Source organism: Propithecus coquereli, unplaced genomic scaffold (assembly GCF_000956105.1).
Source record: "Propithecus coquereli isolate 6110/MARCELLA unplaced genomic scaffold, Pcoq_1.0 Scaffold6, whole genome shotgun sequence".
NCBI lineage: Eukaryota > Metazoa > Chordata > Mammalia > Primates > Indriidae > Propithecus > Propithecus coquereli.
The window spans coordinates 2,655,039-2,662,047 of record NW_012151951.1 but is presented as its reverse complement, the minus strand read 5'-3'; positions in this window follow the sequence as shown (position 1 = coordinate 2,662,047).

Below are 7,009 nucleotides of genomic sequence, written 5' to 3'. Positions count from 1 at the left end.
TTCTATATATATTTTTAGTTGTCCAGCTAATTTCTTTCTATATTTTTTTAGTAGAGACAGGGTCTCGCTCTTGCTCAGGCTGGTCTCGAACTCCTCAGCTCAAACGATCCTCCTGCCTTGGCCTCCCAGAGTGCTAGGATTACAGGCATGAGTTGCTGTGCCCGGCCTATTAATCTTTCTTAAATGTATATATAGCTCATATTTATTTCAATGTTTAACATTAGAAGTGTTTTGATCTTTATATGGAAATTTGGTGATGATTTTGCGACCAGAAATATGCCCTAGGAACTTAACTCTGGTTTATTTCCATTAGCCTGTGGTAAACGGGTTTTGTCATACATTGTTTCACTTACAGTTACAGTTTCCAAGGACCTATCAACCACGCTAAGTGAGAACTTACTATATATGTCGAGCTCTGGTCTGTGCTGGTGGAAAAGGGTAAGCAAGTGAGTGAAAGAGGCTACAGATCCCTCCCTACTTTTCACACTTGTCCTTCAGTCACGGTCTTTGATCAACTGAGTGTGAACTCTGTAATATCCTGGCCCCATCCCACCCCCAGGATGCACTAAGTAGATAGTGCTTGTATTTAAGGCCTTACCTACCTTTGCTGTGCCTGTTCTGTGCCAGCTCCCAAAGCAAAGACAAATAAAGACTCATCAGTGAGAAACTGATGAATCAGTAGCTGATTGCACAGTTTCAACGCTGCCTTCTCTAACAAACCATCACATATCCAACCCCGGGCCCCCAACTGCCACCACCGTATATGGCTCTGCTCTCCCTGTGTAGGCCCCTAAGCTGTGCGTCTTGGATCTCCTGAATCCAGACACTCTGTGCCCTTTTATTTCCACTGGTGTGACCGTCTGTGCCTCTATTCCCAACTTGGAAATAAATGAAATCCTGAAAATGACATAGAATTGATAAGAGAGAGATGGTAAAAGCAATTTAAAGACGAAACTACAGAAGAAGAAAGAAGAACTTAGCTAAAACCTAATCAATAATTTTCACATTATTTCAAAAAAGAACATGATACAGTTCCCAGACCGTGTGCGATGACACCCTGGGGAAGCATAGCAAACTCATGTGGGTACAACAGGATATTTTAAATTTTGGAAGATACCAGCAGTTTATCAGAAATCATTTGAACTACTAGTTCGAGGTGATTCACACTTTCAACATTAGATTGGGCTACATTCCTTTGGATGATGTCATATCTTTGCAAAGCTGGGTTTTGGGTAGTTGCTCTGATAAAAAGCAATTACTTCATGAAAATCACTGTGGAACAGGAAATGAGAGCGGCAGTGTCCAGTCTGAGTCCAAGGTTTGAGAAGGTATGCGGTATTCGACACACACACCCATTCCATTAGCATGTAATTGACGTTATTTTAAAATGAATTATGGTTTTTTTTCAAAAGAAAAATTGTGATCATCAGAAAGAGGGTTAATCTCTTTGTGACATAGAAAAATGAAAGTCGATGGGTAAATATTATTTACCAATATTCCATAAAGGGACCAAGGGCTCTAGCCACTGAATTCTGATGGCTGGTATATCCCTAAGGTAGACCTGAGCATTTAGCTATCTTAGCCTGACATAATTAGATATTTGATCCACACTCTGTACCCCATATGTATCATAAATCCCATCATGAGTCAACTGTACATATTGATTTATCTGCAGAAGACAATACAATTCTCAGAGTAAGGTAGGATATTCTATTTGATACCATTGTCATTATGAATTAACTAATCATCATTCTTTTTGCTATGTCCATCCTCCATGAGCTGGAATGGGAGATGGACACACCCCAAAGGAATGGACACACCCCAGAGCACTGACATAATCAATTGGATACTCTTTCAGAATTCAGAGTCGAGGACCAGAACTTCTGGGTTTGGGGAAGTCATATATATACACACATACTCACAGATAAGAAATCGCCTGATACGTCTGGGCAGGTATCTGAGAGGTAGTTTTCTTCCAAACTGACCCCATGTGTTGGGGCCTTTTTTGACAGTCTATACTTAGCACAGTGGCTCATTCAGACATACTTTACAAATGTGACAGAGAAGTGAAGCAATTTGCACAAAATTGTAAGGCCTATAAAGGATATACGTTGGATTTGTATTCAGGTTCTCTACCATTTCCTTTGTAAACTAAACAAGTCATTTAGCCCAAGGGGATCCAGTTTCAAGACTGTGGTGCATTAAAACGCACACATGTACACTGTAGTAGCAAATAAAAGCAATTAAATATAATTCCAGCCTCTGTTCATTTGAATAATATTAAAGGAAATGTAATTGATGACCCATGGAGACACTACTAAAATTAAAAACTCTCTCCTCTGCTCACCAATCTTCTCCACAACAGTTTGCTCCCTGACTTCCCCCTTTCTCAGCTCTCCAGATACTCTGCACTCACAGGCATGGCTTTTCCACCTTTCCTGGTCTATAATGACCTTTCCACAGGATATGGCCCCTTAGAATTCTGCTCTCACCCACCAGCCATGTGAGATCCCTCTGAAAGCCCCAGACCCAATCCCCACTCCCTCCTCACAGACAGAAGCCCTCAAACAGCCTGCGATAGTCCAGTTCTCTCATTCTGACTGCTTTTCTACAAGAAAACCTTGTGGAGAATTTTCAATAAATAAAAATTTCTACCTGGTTACACATTCCATCAATCATGTCTACTTTCATTCATTCATCTATAGTGAGAGAAAAATAAAAGTTGCTTTAAAAACCAAAAACAGATTTCCTCTTAAGGGAAAGGCAAACTGTCTTTGTTTAGTATGTGAATGGACCATTTTGGTTGAAGAAAAGTAGCCCTGAGATGAGCCAGGAGTTAGACACAATAACCACATTGCTTCATGCAATGAACAAGGACAGGTTTTGAGTTTCCATGTGGCATTTCTAATTGGAGAAAAGAAACAATATTTACTGGGTAGGTGCAGAGTAGAGGGAAGTTACAGAGAATTGTCTGAGCTCTGTGTGGAGGAATCTCCAGGAATGGCCAAGACATTTTTGGTTTTTTTTTTTATTTGTATCTTTTTATTTATTTTAGAATATTATAGGGGTACAAATATTTTGGTAACATAAATTGCTTTTGTACCATTTGAGTCAAAGTGTGTCCATCCCCCAGATAGTGTGAGTTGTACCTGTTAGGTATGAATTTATCCATCCCCTCCTCCCCGCTCCCACCTGCTTGATTTCCGATGAATGTTATTTCCATATGTGCATGTAAGTGTTGATTGATTAGTTCCAATTTAATGGTGAGTACATGCAGTGTTTGTTTTTCCATTCTTGAGATACTTCACTTAAAAGAATAGGTTCCAGTTCCAACCAGGTTAATACAAGAGGTATTAGTTCACTATTTTTTTTATGGCTGAGTAGTACTCCATGGTATACATATACCACATTTTATTAATCCACTCATGTATTGATGGGCACTTGGGTTGTTTCCACATCTTTGCAGTTGTGAATTGTGCTGCTATAAACATCCGAGTGCAGGTGTCTTTTTTATAGAATGTCTTTTTTTCCTTTGGCTAAATACGCAGTCGTGGATGCAGAGAGGTGGGAACACTCATACACTGCTGGTGGGAATACTCATACACTGCAAACTAATACAACCTCTATGGAAAGTAGTATGGAGATACCTCAAAGAAATAAAAGTAGAACTACCATTTGATCCCACAATGCTAAGACACTTTTAAGGACAGGTGTGGCTAATATTCAGTTTAAGGTTTTTGCTGTGCTGCAGTACCCGTCCCCACTCCTATACACACACACATTCCTTCATGGCCCCAAATGTTCCATAAATATTTCTATACACAAAGCCTTGAGTTGGTGATACTCAGAGAAGCGGAGAGTTTGGGGCTGTGTACAATGGGGCAAAGTCCAGACACTGGAAAATTCATCAGCCTTCAAAGAGCAGGTGTTTCCTGTGCTGGGACTTCAAAAATGATGAAGTGTTTCAGAGAAAGAGAAAATCAGTTTAAAGTCAGAGAAACAAAAAGCAGCTGCACCAGTCTGGGAATAGGACTTTCACAGCAATACAATGTAGAGGACACAGCCCAGCCTAATGGATGAACGCTCCTTCCCTGCTAGTCAGAAGAGCTGGGTTTGAATCCTGGCTACATCCATTGTGCCCGCTGAGTAATCTTAGGTAGTTACCTAAACTCACTCTGCCTTAGTTTTCTCATCTGTGAAACAGAACAATAGTAGAGTCTACCTGGTAGTATTGTTGTGAAGAATAAATAAGGTAATATATGTACAAAGTTAGCATAGTCTTAATACTTGGCACATGGTAAGCACCCAATACATGTTAGTTCTTGTTATTATTTGAAATAGATCTGTAAGGAGAATACTGTCAAGGTCCTTGTGGTGCCTTGCCTATCAGCCCACCTAGGTCACCACTAATTCTACCTGTACCAGCTTCCTGACTAGGATGGAGGGGCTTCCCATCATTTCCTAGATTTATATAAGGTCATTCAAAGTGGTTAAGACAATCACAGGCTGATTGTGAGATCACTAGGGAAGCTTCCACAGCAGAGCATAAAAATGTGGCTTTGGGCATTCTGTCTCCACTTTTGCAAAAAGAGCTGGGCCTGGCAGTTCTGAAGTGTGGTATGTGAGGTTATTCAGGGACATGGCATGCCTCATATTCTCTGTATCTTGTTTTGGATGTTTCCTTTGTAGCCTGCCTTTCCCTAATGTCACTACAGCTAGATTACATTGGACCAAAATGGAATGAATGGATGAAAAATCAGCGTGCCCACTCTCTCCCCACAGCCATTGCAGGGTCCTAGAAAATAGCCTAGGGTCTACCTATCTCCACCCTTTTATATGGATTAATTTTAAATTAATATGTAACTTAAGTTTTTTCTACAAAGAAAATTCCAGAACTAAATGGCATGATGAATGACTCCATTTACAAATATCTGAAGAAGATCACACACTGTAAGAAATCTTACAGGGCGTGTGATCTAGTATCAGTATACTGAAACACTGCCAAGAGTTTGTGAAGAAAATGAGGGCATGTTTGGAATAGCGCACAGTGCAGAGGAGGAAACTCCAAGTCCCATCTTTACTTGGAAGCAGAACATCACATTAGGTCTTAGCTCAGGCCCTATAGAACTGCAGTCGCCACCCCCTGGGCGGTGGACCAGTGCCAGTCCGCAGCATGTTAGGAACCAGGCTCTGCTGCCCCTCCTCCCCCACCACCCGTCCAGGGAAAAATTATCTTCCGTGAAACTCACACAGCAGGAGGTGAGTGGCAGGTGAACAAGCCAAGCTTCGTCTGTATTTAGAGCTGCTCCCCATCACTCACATCACCAGCTGAGCCACCCACCCAGCCCCGTCCGTGGAAAAATGGTCTTCTATGAAACCAGTCCCTGGCACCAAAAATGATTGGGAACCACTGCGAAGACAGAGCCTCAGGCAGGATTGAGGCACTAACACTTTATTTGGGAAGTCAAAGCCCAGGGCAGTGAGGATGAGGGAAAACCAGACGTGAGGGAAGCAAAGATGGAAAGCGATGCAGTGTGACACGTTATCACGTTGGCTCCTGCTGTGCAACAAGCTGCAGAGGCACAGCCAGCCACTCTGCAGGCGTTTCCTTGGTGTACAAGGTATTCAGGGGGAGCGACGTGGATGTGGAAGGTGTGATGTGATTAATATGAAGGTTTTAGTGTGTATGAGATCCGTCACGCCACACATGCACACGCACCCCTATGCACATACTCTTTTGAGTAAAGGACTACTGTATCTTAACCCCTACATGGGTGCCTATGGTGGTCTGTTAGTCATCCTATAAGGACAGAATCAATCTTTCTCCCTTCTCTTCCTCTTCTCTTCTATTCTCTTGGGCTGTCTAGGCAGTCTCTGGATTTTATCTTATATAAGGATCTTACGAAAGCAGGATCCAGACAATTAAGCCAAAGTCTCCACTTCAAATATTAGTAGAGCCGAGGGACAGCATGCACCCCTGCAGAGGAAGCCAATGTCATTGGGCTATGTAAGCTCAGGGTTCTTGTTCTCTCTAGGGAAAACTCTCCTTCTGGATTGATATCCTTATTGGTATTTGTAGCCATCACCTTGCTAGGCTAGTCTATAGGCGAGTGAAATGCTCTAAAATATTCATCCCATATTCATGCATTTGAGAGCTCTGCTATTTCATCCATCCGGCTATAGGTTTTAGGAGAAATTAAGCAGTCCTGATACATTGGTGCTCATAGAATATGGTGACTCTCTCTGAGACTTGGGAAGTCCTTAGGGCAGGGATTGATAAGGCTGTGGCTAGAACTGGGGCTGGGAGTTGTCATTCGTGCACTTATACACTTTGCACACAGTGACCAAAGACAGAAAGAAGGAAGCAGTACAAGAACAATGGGAAGATGCACAGGTCCCTGTAACAGAGCTAAGTGAGGAACAGAGTCCACCTGCTTTTCAATGCTGTATGCTTACTGTAAGACCACTCTGCCAGTGACAGCACCAGACCTGGAAACACCAAATGTGTTTAGGCCCTGATAATAAACACATAGCAGGGTGGCAAATGATAGGGCAGGATTTGGGGGGAAAGAGAAGATGTTATTTAAAGAGTCACTATCTGGTTTTATTCATACATGTTGTGAAATAGTCACCTTGGTCAGACCTTCTTCTGGAAGGCCCACTTGACTATCCCTTTCAGTTATCAAGACGGAAGACTTCTTCTTTATCTTGACTAAGACCGCTTAGCTAATGAGAAATATAACCAAGACTTGAGCCCAGCCAAGCTGACTCTAGGACCTGCACTTTTAATGACTACTGTTAGTTTAACCATTAATGTCAGCTTATATTAGTCCTGAAAATAGTTGTTAACTGAATAGTTAGTGCAATTAAGTGATGCACCTACTGTATTATTTGAGACAGCACAGCATAGTGATTCAATATTGATTTAACAGCTATTTATTAATTATTAATCTGTTAGATAAGAGCATAGATTCTTGGCAAAGACTATCTAGATCTGTGCTGTCCAATA